Source organism: Chiroxiphia lanceolata, chromosome 9 (genome assembly GCF_009829145.1).
Source record: "Chiroxiphia lanceolata isolate bChiLan1 chromosome 9, bChiLan1.pri, whole genome shotgun sequence".
In the NCBI taxonomy this organism is placed as follows: Eukaryota; Metazoa; Chordata; class Aves; order Passeriformes; family Pipridae; genus Chiroxiphia; species Chiroxiphia lanceolata.
The window spans coordinates 22271568-22288156 of record NC_045645.1 but is presented as its reverse complement, the minus strand read 5'-3'; the positions used below and the strand labels follow the sequence as shown (position 1 = coordinate 22288156).

The 16589-nt window shown below is 37.0% G+C and overlaps 1 long non-coding RNA gene across 6 annotated transcripts in view; it reads right to left on the bottom strand.

The window, feature by feature from the left end:
- LOC116791004 overlaps window positions 1-16589 on the bottom strand; it is a 59931-nt gene that overhangs the window by 22867 nt on the left and 20475 nt on the right. For 4 of the 6 annotated variants that reach the window (XR_004358589.1, XR_004358588.1, XR_004358592.1 and 1 more), the window contains exons 2-3: window positions 7119-7229; window positions 1236-1370 (exon numbers count right to left, since the gene is read on the bottom strand). This is a non-coding gene — a long non-coding RNA (uncharacterized LOC116791004). The remainder of the gene's footprint in view (window positions 1-1235; window positions 1371-7118; window positions 7230-16589) is intronic. The other 2 variants (XR_004358593.1, XR_004358591.1) reach the window with 2 other exon arrangements.

Below are 16589 nucleotides of genomic sequence, written 5' to 3'. Positions count from 1 at the left end.
AGAGTGATAGAGTCTCCCTTGAGCCTCCAGGCTTAACAATTCCAGTTCCCTTAGTTGTTCCTGAGTGGACTTGGGCTCCAGACCCTCCACCTTCATCGTGCTACTTCTTACTCTAGTCGTAGTTACAGTGTGTATATAAACCTATCTGTGTAAGAGTTTCTAGATGTTCAGCTTAAGTGTTTCTCCCATGTTTCTTGGAGCTGTTTTTGTAGGACACTAAGACCTTAATGAAGTTTGAATTCAGTAAAAACAAAGCATGTGAGAACAGGTTTAGTTGTGGTTGTTCCCATATTTATGGTATTATTTCAGAATGTGTTCTACTATGGTTAAAAGTGCATGTGTTCAAATTTCTTGAACATGTTCATAACAGGGTTGAGTGCTGATCTTGTATTCCTTCCACACTTAATTATTCCATTTAATGCTGTGGATATTCTGGTTGTGGATTACCCCATTTTAAATCACCATTAGAGATCATTTCAATCATTTTACATGCCCAAGGGAGCAGTGGATCAGGGCAGAAAGCTTCTCAGGTACTAGCTATAGCTGCTACTTATGGCAGAAAAGATCAAATGTGAATTTCTTTTCTGTTCAAAAACTCTCTGTGGATGTTTCTATTTTCCTAATTGGTTTAGGCTGAAAATGGCTTTTTAACAAGATGTAGCTTTCAGGTGGTAAGACTGATGTATTATTGTAATAGTTTGTAATCAAGATTATAGGAACTGTTAACATTAAACAGTTCTGCCTTCAGGATAAGAAAAATGGAGATGATTCCTAGAATCCTACTTTGTTGATGAAAGATTGGAGGGGCTAACATGGGCTTAGGAGTATGGAGAAAAGGATCTCTTCCTTCTGGGCATGTGGAGTTGAATATTCACTTTGCTTTGTGGTCTAGGTTTATTGCTAAATGCTCAAGCAAGCCTGGAGGCATTTCCTAAATGAGGTTGCAACTGTATAGCTTTTAAACTCAATTAGCCCTCTCATGTGCTTTTTGCGTGCCATGTCAGTTCTAATGGAGTTTACTGGGCTGTGTGAGAAAGGGAAGATGTGGGGGTCTCCATAACCAGGGCCCTTCTTCCCTGCTGCTCCAGTGGATTGGCCACATCTTATTGTGGCCCTTTAGCAGCAGCAATTTAAAGGTTCTCCAGAATCTTAAAATGTAAATTGTGCTTAAGGGGGGGATACTGGGGAAAAATGCCATTCAACAACAAAGAAATAAGTAAGTTATTTTCCACTACCTGATATGAGACTCCTTCAGAATGGAAAGAATACCAAAATGGGCTGTGTTTTCTGTCAGATGGACAGGATGATTTGGCCCAGTGCATTTCTTCCACACAATGATCTTCTGAGGTTTGTGGTCTGTAAAATGCAAACTTGAGAGAAAGAAATCCTGTCACAACTAATAGAAAAAAAAGTGTCTTAAGAAAATTGCTATTCACAGGAATACAGATATAACAAAGTGGCAGAAATTATATCTTACCATTTAAATAAAAACTAAAACCAAAGCACCTAATAACTGCCTTAAGGAAAACCCCCTTTGTTAGTCTTCAAGCACAAGAAAATACTTGACCTGTTTTTAACAGCAGTGTTTTTATAACTTGCTTTTGTTGGATCACAATCTTTTCTCTTTTTTCTGTTTGATCTAAAAGTCCAACTGTGTTAATTAAGAAAACTAATGTAATGCATTAAGCTTGTAACGTGATTAAAGGTATTACTAGAACTTTATAGGAAGAATGTCTTTTCTCATTCTGTTAGTTTTTCCCTGCAATTGCAGTTGTATACAAAACCGTAAGTACAACTGGTTGAAAACTTAACCTTTTTTTTTTTTTTTTCCCCTGTGGGGAAAACACAAGATGTTTTGAAGAAATATATTTTTCAATAGTCATTTTTCTGGAAGGCCTTTTGCATGGGGAGAAATAAAAAAAGGCTCCTTGCTGCCCCAGAAGGGTTGGTAGCCTGGTGTTTTTGGTGTGCCTCCAGAATATCAGAGCTTTGTTGTTGTTGGAGAAGGGCCTGGAAACCCAGGTTTCTGATACTTTTGATGAAGGTCTTAATGACCAGACTGCTATCTATCTGGAAAATGATCATGCTGCCTAGTTTTTCTCCTCCTCTTTCTTTTATAATAAGCTCCTTTTCCCAAAAGAAATTTAAAATTACTTAGACATACCTCTCTAAATCTAATGAAGAATAAAAAATATTTTAAAATCTTTTTATCTCTCTGAGAAAGGAATATTATCTTCTGATCAGTCTTAGCATTAATGCATAGATCCGTTGTTTATGTTGTCTAGTAAAGAAAAAAAACTATAATAATGATATAGTTTGCCCTTAGTAATGAAGTTGAAGCAACTGTACATATATTTAAAGGAAGGTGCTGTGGCTGAAGAGTGCTGAAGCAATGGATAATTCTTATGGTTATCCCACTGAGTATTGCAAAGAAGCACCTTTCTCTCAGTGCACTTGTACATGTACTTATTATTTTACTTTATTTTAACAGTAAAGCCAGGACTCGCTGGTCCTATTCTCCGTGCTGGTGTACTGCATTGTCTTTTTCCCTTCCTTAAGTCCCACGAAAGACCTTGCATAGTGGAGTCTACAGCCAATGCTGACAATGTGAGGGCTGCTTCTAAAAATACAAAACCAAACAGAAGTTAACTACTATGAGGAAAAAAATCCTGTTCATAGAACCAAAGTGACTATGTAAGAATATAAAATAATCAGTCTGGTATGCCTGAATCTCTCTCATTCATACAAACCCATGAAAAACCTAGGCTGCTTTGACTATTACATCATCTCTTTTGAAGTACAAATGCTAATTGAAATCTTTCTAAAAGTTCAGCATGTGTGCTAAGATATTACAGATCACTTTTTTTTTATGTACTTGAACACAGGTATGTCTGATTTTCTTTAAAGCTTCTATCAGTGGGGGAAGAAAGGTGGTGCTTGGATCATGCTCCCATAGGATGCACCTCATTTTTAGTACTTTGTGTTTTAATGTTTATCGCTTAAATGTGGTTTGAATGTGCTCCTGAATCATTACTTTGCAAAAAGAAAGACATTACTGTCCATGTCCAGCTGAGTTTCCACCTTGCTTAAAAATCAATGCTTTTCTCCTTTATTCTTTAGAAAAGATAATTTTTAATTAGCTTCTGCTTTCCAGATAAGCTGCTCTTCACTTTTAATTCAAGGGAACAAGAGGAGGTAGCATTGGGTATATTTGATCTCTTTGAAATATTTTAGTCTGTCCTTACAGAGCTGTAACTTTCTCTTGAAAGGCTGCTGTGACATTCAGATGTTTGTTGGATAGACTTGAAAGTATGCTTTGGATGCTGTTTAGAAAAATCTAGTGCCCCATAAGTGCAATACAAGATGAAAGGAAGTAATGCTCGGGACCTATTGTGTGTGGATTGCTGCAAACTGCTTTTTTAACACAGTGCTTTTAGCTTGCTGACCTGGAGATAAGGTTGTTTCTATGTTTTATTCCTGTTATCAATGTGAAATTCTTCATTTCAGGTACTTTTCCGTTTTGCTTTGACCTGTTTTTACAGTTTTTAGTGCTGCCTGTTTAACACATGAGCAGTAAACAACTGCACTACTGAGTTCCTGCAGATGTTGTGAGCCAGTATGACTTTTATAACTGCCTCTAAGATGTTCAGTTATGGAAGCCTTGATTTAGAAAGAAGAAATCATGTTCAGTCATAGCTGCCTTCAAATGTCCTGCCCTAGACCTAGAAAAAACCAATATGGCATTTTCTTGCACTGTCTTTGTACTGAGCTGTCTGAGATGGTTTACTTTTGTGGCTCTAAACACATTAGTTAAAGTTTGGGGCCATCCAGCAATTGCATGTTACAAGTTCCTTTTTGCATCTACAGCAATCCTGTTAATGTTACCTCTTTTAAAATTCTTTGATAGTAAATATCATCAGATAAAAGGCTTTTGTAGTCTGGATTACTGCTCTGAAAAAGTCTGTGAAGTAAACACACTATTACCAGCTGACTGACTTCTACACTTAGGTTTGCTGGGGGTTTTAGTGGGCTGTTAACACTACAGGTATGGCTTTTTCAAGTTCCTGATTTGGGGGAAATTTTGTTTATCAGATCACATCTGTTTTCCTCATCCCTTCATGTATAAACTTGCCCTAAAGGAGAGCCCTCTCTAACTACATTTTGTTTGTTATGATTTCAAACTACCTACTAACCTGAAAATAAATTTTAGAAGGTTGTTGAAATAGTGGCCATGACACTACTATTATTTTATCTGTACTTTAGTATAATATCATGTATTTAAAGTTCATAATTGAGTTTCTTTTCAAAATTAATTTCAGAGAGACAAACCTCAAACAGACTTGTATCAGTGTGTTTGCTTGGGAGTGAAGTCAGGGCAGCATCAGTGTGTGTGTACTTATGCCTGGAGGGGGGAGTTAAACTGTAGGGGCAATCTTTTACATAGGTGTACTATGCAGCTGTTTGCAGGACTTAACACTTTTCTGTATGTTTCAGCTGGTTTTTTTTCTCCTTGCTCTTGAAAATAAAGTGTTTTCTGTGATATCCTAGACCTTTCTTGTTTCTCCCATCTTTACCATCAAATCACCACATCATAGGTATATATACAAGACTATTCTTTCTTAGTATGGCAGTTGCTAAATAATACTGCCAAGCTTGTCAAGTCAGATATGTAATCAACACTGTACACAGCATTTTTTAGAAACTGAGGCTGAAAGGAGAATAACTAAATCAGCTTGGCTGGTCAAGAGTTGCAATGAGGTGTTTTCCAGGGGAAAGAATTATATCAGTAAAGCCAGGACTCACTGGTCCTATTCTCTGTGCTGGTGCACAGCATTGTCTTTGTCCTTAAGTCCCACCAAAAACCTTGGCTGCAGGCCCCTCCAGTTTGGGGGGAAATTCGAATAAGAGTTTTAAAGAGTGAATATTAAATCTTTGTTTCTCTTTTCCTTGTTAAGGTAGAATGAAACCCATAAACTATTGGTAAATGTCAACTAACCGCTAGACTTGAAAGAACCAGCAGCTGGTTTCTGCTTATGAAGCAGAAACTATGTGGGAGGAGATGTAAAGAACCTCCTCAAATACCCATTATAACAGAGGGGCGGGGGAGAGACTGTACTGAATATGGTTTTTAACCTTTAGAATTCTTTTTCTGTTCTCTTATGCTCTTAGACTTGTATGAAAATGCAAAATGGCAATTGATTTGTTTCAGGTAAAGGCATTTGACAAAGGCTCCATGCCTCCTAAAACTAATTCTAATAAAAAATTGAGTACTCACCTTGCCTGTATCAATTTTGTGTCTGTTAAAAGATTGATGGTATGAATCTCATAACCAGATTTCAAATGTATTTAATGATTGTTTGCAAAGAGCTTGAGCGTACCTCATATCAGATGCAATGTTTCAATGCAACAATATTATTAACAACATCGTTAGAGTAATACTGAAATGGTAACACTTAAAAATGCATCTACCACAAATCTGAAATGATGGGTTTGTCTTGAATACAAATAAACAGAGAGAAAAGAGATTGGGAGGTATTCATTCCTGATGTATAAACTGAGATAAAAAGTAGACCACAGGTTTATGTTAATATAAATTGAGACAAATTCTCGGTTGGCAACACAGACCTAAACGCTGCCTAAGCAAAGCAATGAATGTTTATTCTACTTCTAAAGGGAAGTCCATACTTGCTGTCAAGAAAAGACAAAGGGTTGTTATGGGATGTGTTTGTTGGGTTTGGGGTTTTTTTAAGTAACCTATTTTTGCAGTAATTCATAAATCCTTCGTCGCTTTCTGGTACGGAAAAAATATATGCAGCCTCATTAGCTCATGGCACAATTATCTTTAACTCTTTTAAAAATATTTGGAAAAATTGACTAGAAAATGAAAAAATAATATTTTTTTCTCAAAATAGTCAATTATGAGACACTTAATCAATGTATGTGGAAAACGTGGTGGCAATCTGCCTGTTTTTTAATTGGAAACCTTCTTACCTAGATACTGGGCAGATGAAACAGCTCTCAAGGAACAATCAAAAAGAAATAGAACTGCAACTCTGTTATTTCACCTGCTCTTCTTTTAAACATGTCCTTTCTTGTTTGCTGACAACTCCCACTATGGAGCACTTGTCCACAGTCCCAGGAATTACTATTAACTCCCCAAGACGGGGGTGGGAAACTAGAACTGGTAAGCAAGGGCTGGAAGGGTACCAGCTGGAGGATATTTGTGACAGATCAGAATAACAGGAAGAGAGAGTAAAAAAGAAATGGTCAGCACTTTTGGCTTTTTAAAAGTGGGGTGTAGATGACTTGCTGTTATGTTTTTGCAATGTCTTGTTTCCCGGCTGCTGGCTTAGTCAGCCACATCTTTAATTTGCCCAGTTTATAACAGCTGCTTCTGCTGCTACCACAGAAAGAGAAATTATAATTTCTAAGCTTTCATTTCATCCCTCTTACCTATAATCCTCAAGTTCCAGTCTGTCTGACCACTTGACTAGGCTTTTTAATTAGCAGATCTTCTTGGGGGCCCTTAAATGTGTTTTGAATATACAGGAACACTAAACAGCCTTGGAAACTGTTGATGAGATGAAAAACATCCTGCTGGGAATATAAAATGGCACATAGTGCCTTGAATAATGATTTCCATAATTGAGATTTTCATGTATTAAAAGGCAACATTTACCTGAGGTCCTGTTCTCTTGAAAAGAAAAATGTTCAGTTTTAAAAACTTGTCTAACTCTGTTTCCGCATGGTTTTGTTGATTCCTCAGAAGAAAACTTACGGGTTTGGCACTAAAGGCACAGAAAGCTGGAGATGAAAACTAGTATTCAAATATTTCTGTGCAATCTGTGATTCAGATATACTTGATTTGCTCAGATGAGGTGGGTGGAGTTTTTTAATGGTCTTTACTTTGTACCCGAGACCACTGTACTGCCTGATCTTTTGGCTGAGGTGGCACGCTGTTAATGATGTGCTAATAAACAACATAATTTGGTAAGGTAGACTCTTTGGTAGAAGGTAGTAGTTCTCACTGCTGCAAGTATCTTAATGCAATTGAAGAAAACAGCTTGTTTTAATCATTTACTAATTGTATGGCACAGCAACTAATCTCTGGGATGTACCTTGGAGACCCGATAACATGTTTCATCGACTTCTGGGGAACCAACACAGATGATGTTGGTCAAATTGCCCAGTTCCCTTCATTTCTGGTCTGCAGCTCTGTGGTGATTTGTCTAGAAGACAAAGAAATAAAGGATTTTGTGTAATAGTTTAGGATATGCCCAATAAATCAGCCAATAATTGGTCTTGACATTCCCCAAGGAAAAATCGCAAGTGTCACTATAAAGGTCTTGGTGGTTTTGTACTATTTGTACTAATGTGTTTTTTTCAAATTTTCAGATAAAATATGTTTTGCTTCAAGCTAACTCTAAATGAAATTAGATTATTCAGAATATTAAGTTGTGACATAATACTGTCAGTAAGCCTTATAGTTTCAATAATTTAAATGTCATAAATGCATATGTCAATGGTATATTGTTCCATGCTGTTCTGCTTTGCTGTTCATGTGAGACCATTCAGGTATATAAAACAATAAAATAATAAAAAATTGCCGGAAAATGAGCTCTAGGCTTATTTTTCAGTGCTACAGATGAGTGTTGACAAGACCCGTTTCTGAAAACTCAAATACTAGACCTATGTGCATTGGTCTTTTTCCATAGTGTAATTATGAATTAATTTTCTCTTATAGAAAATTAATCCTGCTTAACTACTCAAATACAGTTCTGGGTAATATTCGGATCTTTACTGGTGTCATGCACTAATCCTGATGAAACCTGCAACACTCCTGCAGTTTTTCAATAGCTCTGAAAATTATTCCAACCTTAGCCTATGGTATTCAAAGGCACACATAACTACATAAATGACTCTCCCCTGTCCCATAAGTGCAGTGGATTAGGTGAAAGGATTCTCAAAGCCTTCTAAATTCTTGGCATTCAGTACAGAAAATGTTCAAGTAACAAATATTTGAGTTGCTTGTCAAAGCACTTTATTAAATTGGACCCCCTTAAATAAGTTTAGTGTTAAGTAAGTATGGTAAATTAAATCTAAAAATATTTTTTTTTCAAATCTATACTTTTCAATGGTCTAATGGTTACCTTTTGAAGAGTTTGTGGCCTGCAAAATACTGTAATTATACAGCATATTCTCAAAAAGACTGGTCCCTTGTATTTGCGTCCATGCGGTTTCACGGAAGACATTTTGAGAATTTCGAGTCCATCTTGTTGAGCTGTGCCTTCTCCATTATGATTAACGGAGGAGCATGCAAGTTTGAATTCTTCAAATAGCTTTGAAAAAAATCTCACATTTTTTATTTGTCTATTTTATAGGACATGAAAAAAACCACCATTACCCCTCAGGGAATTAAAGCACAGTGCTTTAATTACACAATGCCCATTAATGCTAATAAATTTTATGCTAAAGACCTATGCTGTACCAGTGCCAACAAAAACATAAGTCTCCTTCCTTTTCAAACCCTGTGCCACATACTGCCTGGACATGCGATCATTAAAATGAACTCAGTTGCAATGACAAGCATTAGACAAAGATGTAACATTTCATTTTGACTTTCAGCAGTTTCTATAGGTTGAAATAATGCTAGAATTTGATCTTCAAGTAATCTTTAAAAGTATTCAAATAGGAATAATGTTAGACCAGTGAGGGAACATGTGAAATGAAGCGATAATACTTTCAACTGCTGCACTCCTTTCATAATCTGATATACCTTGAGTTTTCTCTCAAAAGATTCCTTTGTAATGGTAGTCAGAAGAAGGAGTTTATCAGCTGTATAAGATAAAGCATGTTTGTAAGCACTCTGTATTCATGAATCTTGTTTCTTATTTCATTCTCTGCTCTGTTTCTCTTACCTAGTCATTAAGTGCAGCCTTTCTTTCCTTTTTTAATATAGCTCTGCTGTTAGCAGTTCTAGAATTTGACCTCAGAACTAAGTCTCCTTTTCTCTTGCAATATTCCTGGAAATCAGGCAATCATATCACTATTGATCTGTGTGTTGAAGTGCAGCAGTTCTGCTTTCTATGGGTGGGTTAGAGGAAGAATTTGGGATTCAGTTGATGAGAATTTGAAGCGAGGGGAATGCATTAATAAGAGCATCACACTGGTAGATGCAGACTTTTCCACATCTCTGCAGTGGGGCGACATATAGGATCTCTCTGTACTAACAAAATGAACATGTGCTAGGGATTTGGTCTGGTTGAGAATGGAGACCAAATGGAAATGGCTATGCATGAGGAGGATGGCATTTAGGAGGGGCTGACCAGTGGCTTGACTGTAAAATGCATAAAAAGAAAAAAAGCATTTAGATACTGTCTAACTGTGAAGATTTAGAAAATGCCTAGACTTAGATGTCAGCACAGTCTTCAGGAGCAGACAGAAGGGAAGAGCAAGGGCTGTGAGACATCACGTGGGTTTGGAGTGAGAACTGTGCCACATCCTCGTGACCTCAGTCTGGGTGGGCAGGGGAGATGCCACAGTGTGTGACTGGGCTGAAGGAAGGGGAACGTGAGGGTGAGCCCAGCAGTGAGCTGTGCTCCCTGCCAGGCAGAGGGGCCCCTGGGAGTGCTCTTAGAGAGCCCTCAGCAGTTGTATTTTATCCTCAAGCGCAAACCTGTCAATTCAGGGCATTAATCACATTTTTAGAATTTTCATTATGTAATGTTTTCTGGGATCTGTTTACACTTCATTAGTGTTTTTGCTAAGAGACTGGAAGACTTGGGCTGAATTTGGGTGCCTCTGACACCTGATATGTAGAAGCAACCTCCAGTAAGAGAAAAAAGCTATATTATGAGGTTTGTAAGAATGCTATATGTTGATGAGCACTAATTATCTGAACTGGGAGCCCTTTGAAAACCTTTCTGATGAACAAATCTCCATTTTACACCTCTACTTCCCAAATTCCCAATCTGGTGGGAGCTCATGTTATTTTTAACAGTGGTTTCTTTCGCCACTGAGTCCTAATAAATTGGAATCACACTTGAAATGATAGTTTCTAATCTTATATGCTGTTTTGAATATCCTTTTTGGTTTTAAGCTAGTCAGAATCTTGAATTGTCCCAAATCTTCCCACCATCAATTGGACTTTTTCCCAGCTTTCTGACTAGTTTCAAAGGGAAATCATGTTCTTGCCTTTTTTCCTGCTCTGGTTGCCTGCATTCACCCCACTGTTGGTCTTCCTGCTCAGAGACAGACCTGTTCCAGCTCAGTGATGGGTGCCAGTCACGAAAGTGTAACAAGCCAAAAGTAGTAAACTTGTTATGAAAAGTTTGAAAACTTGGACGTGTCTAGGTGCCAGGATTTTAAACTCATTGCAACTTTATTAATGACACCCTGGGGGAAGAATCTTTTAATAGTAAATGTATTCAAACAGATTTGAGCTAAAAAAGCTGGATTTACTTTGTTTTGGTTGCATGTGTACTACAGCATTTTCAGGAGATGATTTAGAGTAACAGCCGTGAACTCTTAGCTTGGATCATGTTAAACTGAAGGTTCTCCATGACTGAAAATGTTTTCCCAGATTTATGGGAGCTTTCCCTTTCCCACCCCCTGTAGCACTTTGCAGTTTATAAAGGGCTATGTGTTAAACAGCATTTGTTGAGCTTACTGAATAAGCAAATACGATTTCATTTTTTCTTGAAACATTCATTCCTGCTCTGCTTTTGAAATGACACACGTGCCAGTGTGCTATTCTTCTTCCTAGTAGTTTCTACATGAAATCTATTTTCTCTGAGAAAATGGAATCTTTGTGTCTTTGTCTCCTCTCTAGCTTTCAGGCATGTTTTGGCAGGGGCTCTGACTGTCGAGGCACTGGAGAGGAGGGGCCTTGCACTCATTTGTCAGCTTTTCTTGCATCTGTAATTTTTGCCCACTCAGCAGTACTGGAGGGGCTTAAAAAAGGGGGAGAACTTGTAGCTGTTGAAAGTCAAGCTCATGAAATTATTACCAGACTGTAGCAGTTTGGGGAAGACGTGTGTGTGAGAAACAACAAATGCTAAAACCACCTTTAGGGTTTAGGTTTTAGCAAGTCTCCGTTTCATGTAATTGCATGCCTTTTCCCCCTATATCTTTACAGGCAATGACACCGTGACTTTATAGATTTGTTCGTTGTGTGCTGATAAACTGGCTTCTTTTTTTGTCTTAATGATGATGAAAATAATTTCACTGGTATTCAAGACCTGGTTGTTTCCAACCAACAGCTTAATCTAAAACGTTTAAGTCTTCTCTAACTTTTGTCCTAATCCTTCACTGCAATCTCCCTTTGCAAGCCGGGTGCTTTCATCTCCTTGGGTAATGTAACCAAACAGAAATTAGTTAATTTTTTTTATTAGAAGACAGATCCCTTCAGACTAAAGAAAGCATTTTTCCTCTTCAGTTTTTTATGGAATATTAACATTGATCTCTCCTCCTCGTTTCAGTAGGCTATTTAAGCCCAGGGCTCATACTGTGAGCTGTTAATTAATCAGTGTGACAGATGAAGAAAGTATCCAACTATGAAAGGAAACCTTACTTCAGTGACTAACAATAAGGATGTGAGCCCGAGTGATTTAAAGGATTTTTTTTTTTAATTGTGAAAGTGTGATAAGAAGTTCTTAAGCTGTTTGAGGTAGCGATGGGGTTTTTTTGCTCAGATTCCGTCTCTGCACGAACATTAAAGGGCTCATCAATATTTTGTCTTGAAAAGTCTAGACAGGAGTTAAAAGAACCTCTCCTACAGTTTGAAGAGATCCTGTTTCCCATAATTAATAACAGGAAGCAAGTAAATAAGGCTTTACTGACAAATGAAACTGCAACAGTAACATGTACCCAGAAACATTAGCTCCTAGCTGAGAAATGTAGCTGAGGTCTGTTGGTTTTAGTGTACAGGAAAAGATTGCTGTGGAAGCACATTAGAGCTTTGCTCAAGTCTAATTCAGTTATGTGATAGCAGACTAAAAGTCCAGAAGTAGTGATAATGCATTTTAATTATTGAGAGTGATTCGTGACCTTTGTTTACATCTGTGTTACCATCCAAGAACTGTTCCCTTGTCATTATTTGAAATTCTTTGAACTCAAAAGGAGATTTTCATGTTTATTTAAAAGCTACCAGAAGGCATTTCAGACATCTCCTGGAACAAACTGTATGTATGTATTTTAGGAAGATAAGAAATGAAAGGAAACTTGAGAAAAGCTTTTAATTTTCTTCCTTTTTGAAGACTGCATTTTCCCTTCAAAGTTACCTTTTCAGAAAGTAGTTGGAAACCCTTCCCTCCTCCTCCCCAATTCCTCTCGTTAAAATCAGTTAAACAACAAAAGGGGAGTTAGATCCTCATCTCTTCTGTACCAGTGTAAAACCAGAGGAGTGCTATGTATCTCAGTCAGCTGTTCAGTTCATTTCAGTAACTCCACGTTGTGCAGACAAAAATTCAGTCTGGCCCTTGCCTGCTATACTTCTGACTTCTTTGGTTTTTGGGTTACGCTGGAGGGGGAGGTTGAAGGGGAAGGAAAAGGAGGAGGTTTCTGTGTGTGTAGTTGAGGGGGGTGGTTGTTTTCCTAGGGAGCACCGATGACTGAATGCAATATTCAGAAGTACTGGAAAGCACATTTAACTCTGTGTTTGTGCTGGACCTTAAGTCTGAGCTCGTTGAATTATGGGTTCATCGTCTGGTATGCTGACTATATGATACAACTGTGTAATACAGACTGTTTGTCATCTTGGTGCTGACCTTGAAAAGAGAAGAAAAGTGAATTTGTTTCACTGATTCTTAGATACACTAGACAGTAAATTCCTGCTTTAGCTGTTTAATTTACAGTGAACTGCTAATTTTTTTCCCCCTGTAGATGAGCTGTTGGACTTTCTACTAAAAATGACAAGATAGGACAAAATAAGCTTGTTTGTAGAGCTAATGTTTTTCCTTTTCTGTATATTTTAGAAGATTAACAGCCGTTGCTGTAGAGAAGCATGGTGATGAATACTAAATAGTCCACCATAAGGCATTTTGGAAGGAATTCAGTAAATTCAAAGAACATACCCCAACATTGTATCCCGTAACTTAGTTATTTTTTCCACTGATTGTAGCTTATACTATGAAAGCAACAGGCTATATCCAAAAAGAAGGCCACGCCATTTACCGTACCATGTCAGGTTAAAGTCTTTACTGGCAGATATTCTTTTATTGTTGACTGATTAAGCGAGAGATTCGAGCCCGGTTACCTAACCTTCAGTATAGGCTTCTTCCATTCCACTCAATGAGTTTGTATGTTTCCAGAGTTCATAATTGGACTTGTGTTATTTTCCAAATGTGTTTTCCTCTCCTGTTAAGTACTGAGTTCTGTCACCTTGAATCATGCATGCCAGTATCTAGCTAGACTTACAGCTTTTAAATGAGACAGCCTGTGGAATGTGGTACTACTTGACACAAGTGCTTGGGTTCTTACTGAAAATAAATAGCTCAGATGTCACTTCAAATGCCTATTGTAACAGTAAAAAGTCAGAGACAGCTGCTGAAGGCGCATTTTCAGGGTAACTATAAGGTATTATGTCAACTTTTATCCCTAGCTCAGAACTGTAATAACTAGTCAGTTCCCGAGCGAAGTTTATTGTGGAAAAGGTGTATTTTCTTTACCACAAAAAAGTTACCCTACACAGTAAAACTTTATATAAAATGGCATTAATTTTTCATTTATTTTGATGTTTGAGACGTTTGAAAATCATGTGTCTAAATCTATTATGTGCAGCATGTAGGGTTAGGAAATTTTCTAATTAAAAAGAAAACAATACACAAGCCTTTTTAATAACTAACTTGAATATCTTCAATTTCACATCTCAGAAAGTATTCTTATATCAAACCTGATCTTTGTATTAGGCTTTTGATGTGTGAAAATTTCCATGTTTAGGGTGCCTTCTTTTGGAAAGAAAGGTGATTCAACAGTGGACAGTTTGAATTCTTTCAATTATCAGGTTATATATTAGCAGTGCTGTGTGCACTGGTACATGTAGATTGCTTAAATGCATATTTCAGAGAGATTAATGACTACAGTAAATAGTAGAAGGTTCCTGATATAGCCCCATTTAATCTAAAAAGTGCTGATAGGAAAAACTACAATCCTAACAGGACTTGGTATTGGTAGCAAACTTCTGCTATCTTTAAACTTATAGGTACATAGTTTCCAAGGGAAACTCTTGATAACTAGCAGTTTCCAGGATATTATCTAGATTTCCTGTTTATTTTATATGGTATCCTTTTTCCAAAAGGATGAAGACTGCTTTAAATAGTGTATTATCCAAAGTCTACTCTGACATTGCAAGGTTCAAAGTAATTGATTATACCACACCTTTTAATACAATATTTCTTTTTGTCCTCTAGGATTGTTAATTACTTTTAGCATACTTTGTCTCTGTGCTTATGATTGGACCTGATGCATCCCTTCTCCACCATTTTTAAATATTTTCTAACTTAAGGGTAAAGATTTATTTCTGATTCAGCAGCAGGCTCCTTGTGAGAAACCTAACTAGAAGAAAATAAAGGAAAAGGAATTTACGTTCATATTCAAATGTTAAAATTTCTAATTAGATTCAGGACTGTTATTTAAGTATTTTAAGGGTTTATTTTCATAGTGTTTCACATTTGGGGTAGGAACTCCTTTGAAAATCCCTTTAGTTCACAGAAGTTAGAAAGCTGATTACTTTTAAGCAATAGACTCAGTTTGGCAAATAATTTAAAGAAGATATTCCTGTTAAACGTCCTTTTAAATTAAATAATGATTGTATAGGTGAAAAATACTTTAAATTACTGTGAATGTGTTAAAGTATAAGCATGCAGATGGATTAAGACTTAAAGAATTTGCCCCAAATGTTACTTCTAGCATGACTTCTATTGGTTGCCTCTTGGAAATTTCATCCTACTGTGTGCAGAAGCTCTCCAGGCTGTCAGTAAGCACTGTGATGGAAAAACTGTTCTGAACTACCATGGATTGCCAATAGGATATGTGAGTCCCGGCGTTTAATTTCCAAAGCTGTTCACTTCAGAGATTCAATTAAAAAAGAAATGTAGACTTTCAGTTTCTCCTTTGTAAAGTAGGGAACAGAAGGTACCTGCTAACATTAGACAGAATAATTTTTTTGAATCTTTGAAAGGGATGGACACTTATTGCTGCATTTATTTCAGAAGAAAGAGTCAACTGATGCTGTGGATGCTGAAGGCTCCCAGCTCTCCAAAGTATTTCTGTCATACATCCTAGAAAGGCTTCAGAAGGAGGGACTATGCCCTGAGATTCCTCACCGTGTTCTCTCTACCATGACAGTCAGTATTGGAGTCAAAAATGAAAACAAATTCCAATATTCCAAATGCACATTCTGTAAGTCAAAACTTGTCCTTTATACACAACAGTGATTTAAATCCAAAACAAATGTAAAATTTCCCGTAATGCACTTTTCAACCATTAGAAACTCAAACTGACATGCACCACTTTCAATCAGAGGATGAAGTAATAGAATTGCATCTTTTTTTGGCAGCAGAGGAGTAGGGGAATACCTGCTGCTATTATTTCTTGATGTCCTACTTTAAGTTCAGACCCATCAAATTGAAATGTAGCACAATTTTAGTCCTTTAAACACAGCTACCTGTATTTTTTTGAAAAGTCAGGAGATGGGAATATGTGAGGATGAAACTCGATTTTTGTTTGTTTAAAATGTTCTCGTAAAGGCTTTTGTAACTACCTTGGCCTGCTGCTTTCCAGAAACATTATTTCTGCCAAGAAATCTAAATACAATGTCACCAGTTAAATAAGTAGTGTTTTTTTGTTTTTTATAGTAAAACATATAGGGAGACAGCATAAAGTTCAAGGATACTTTCCTCTTCCACTCCTTTTTTCCCTGAAAGGAGATAATTTTCCATTCGCACAAAGAACAAATACTATTTTCTTTTGTGAGTAGCCAGTGCCTCATCTTTTATTATATTGTTACTGACATAGGTGGAAGTAGAAGCTTTCATTTCTGGTACAGAAAGGGAGTTTTGCTAAATAATAATCCCAGAATTTTATGGGTTTTTTCCAAGCTCTGTATGGTACTTTTTCCCTAAATAAAGTTGTTATAGGAAGTGGGACAGATATGGTAAACTTGTTTAAGGAGTATATCATACTGTTTAGCAACAATTTTTTTTTTCATAAATCGTTTTCTTCACCATATGCTGAATAATGCTTTGCTGCATGGAGTGAGTCTTGTTTTTTACTAATATCTCATTTTATTAATTAAATTAGCATATATGGACATTGAAATGCTTCTTGCCTTCAAGTTAGGACATGTAATATTTTTCAATGTTTCTTCTCCATCTAGTTTCACTTCCAGAATTTCAGTCTCTTTTCACCTGCAATAATGTCACGGTTGGGATGGTAACAAAAGTCTGTGAGGATGTATGTTGCTGTACACTGAGTTCTGGCTGCTTGAAAGAATTTGGCCATCACGAGTCACTCTGATAAAGGTGCAGAACAGGGCATGCCCTGGTCAGTGTTGATGCTGCAGCAGATACTATATTCTGCTGTAGTGAAAT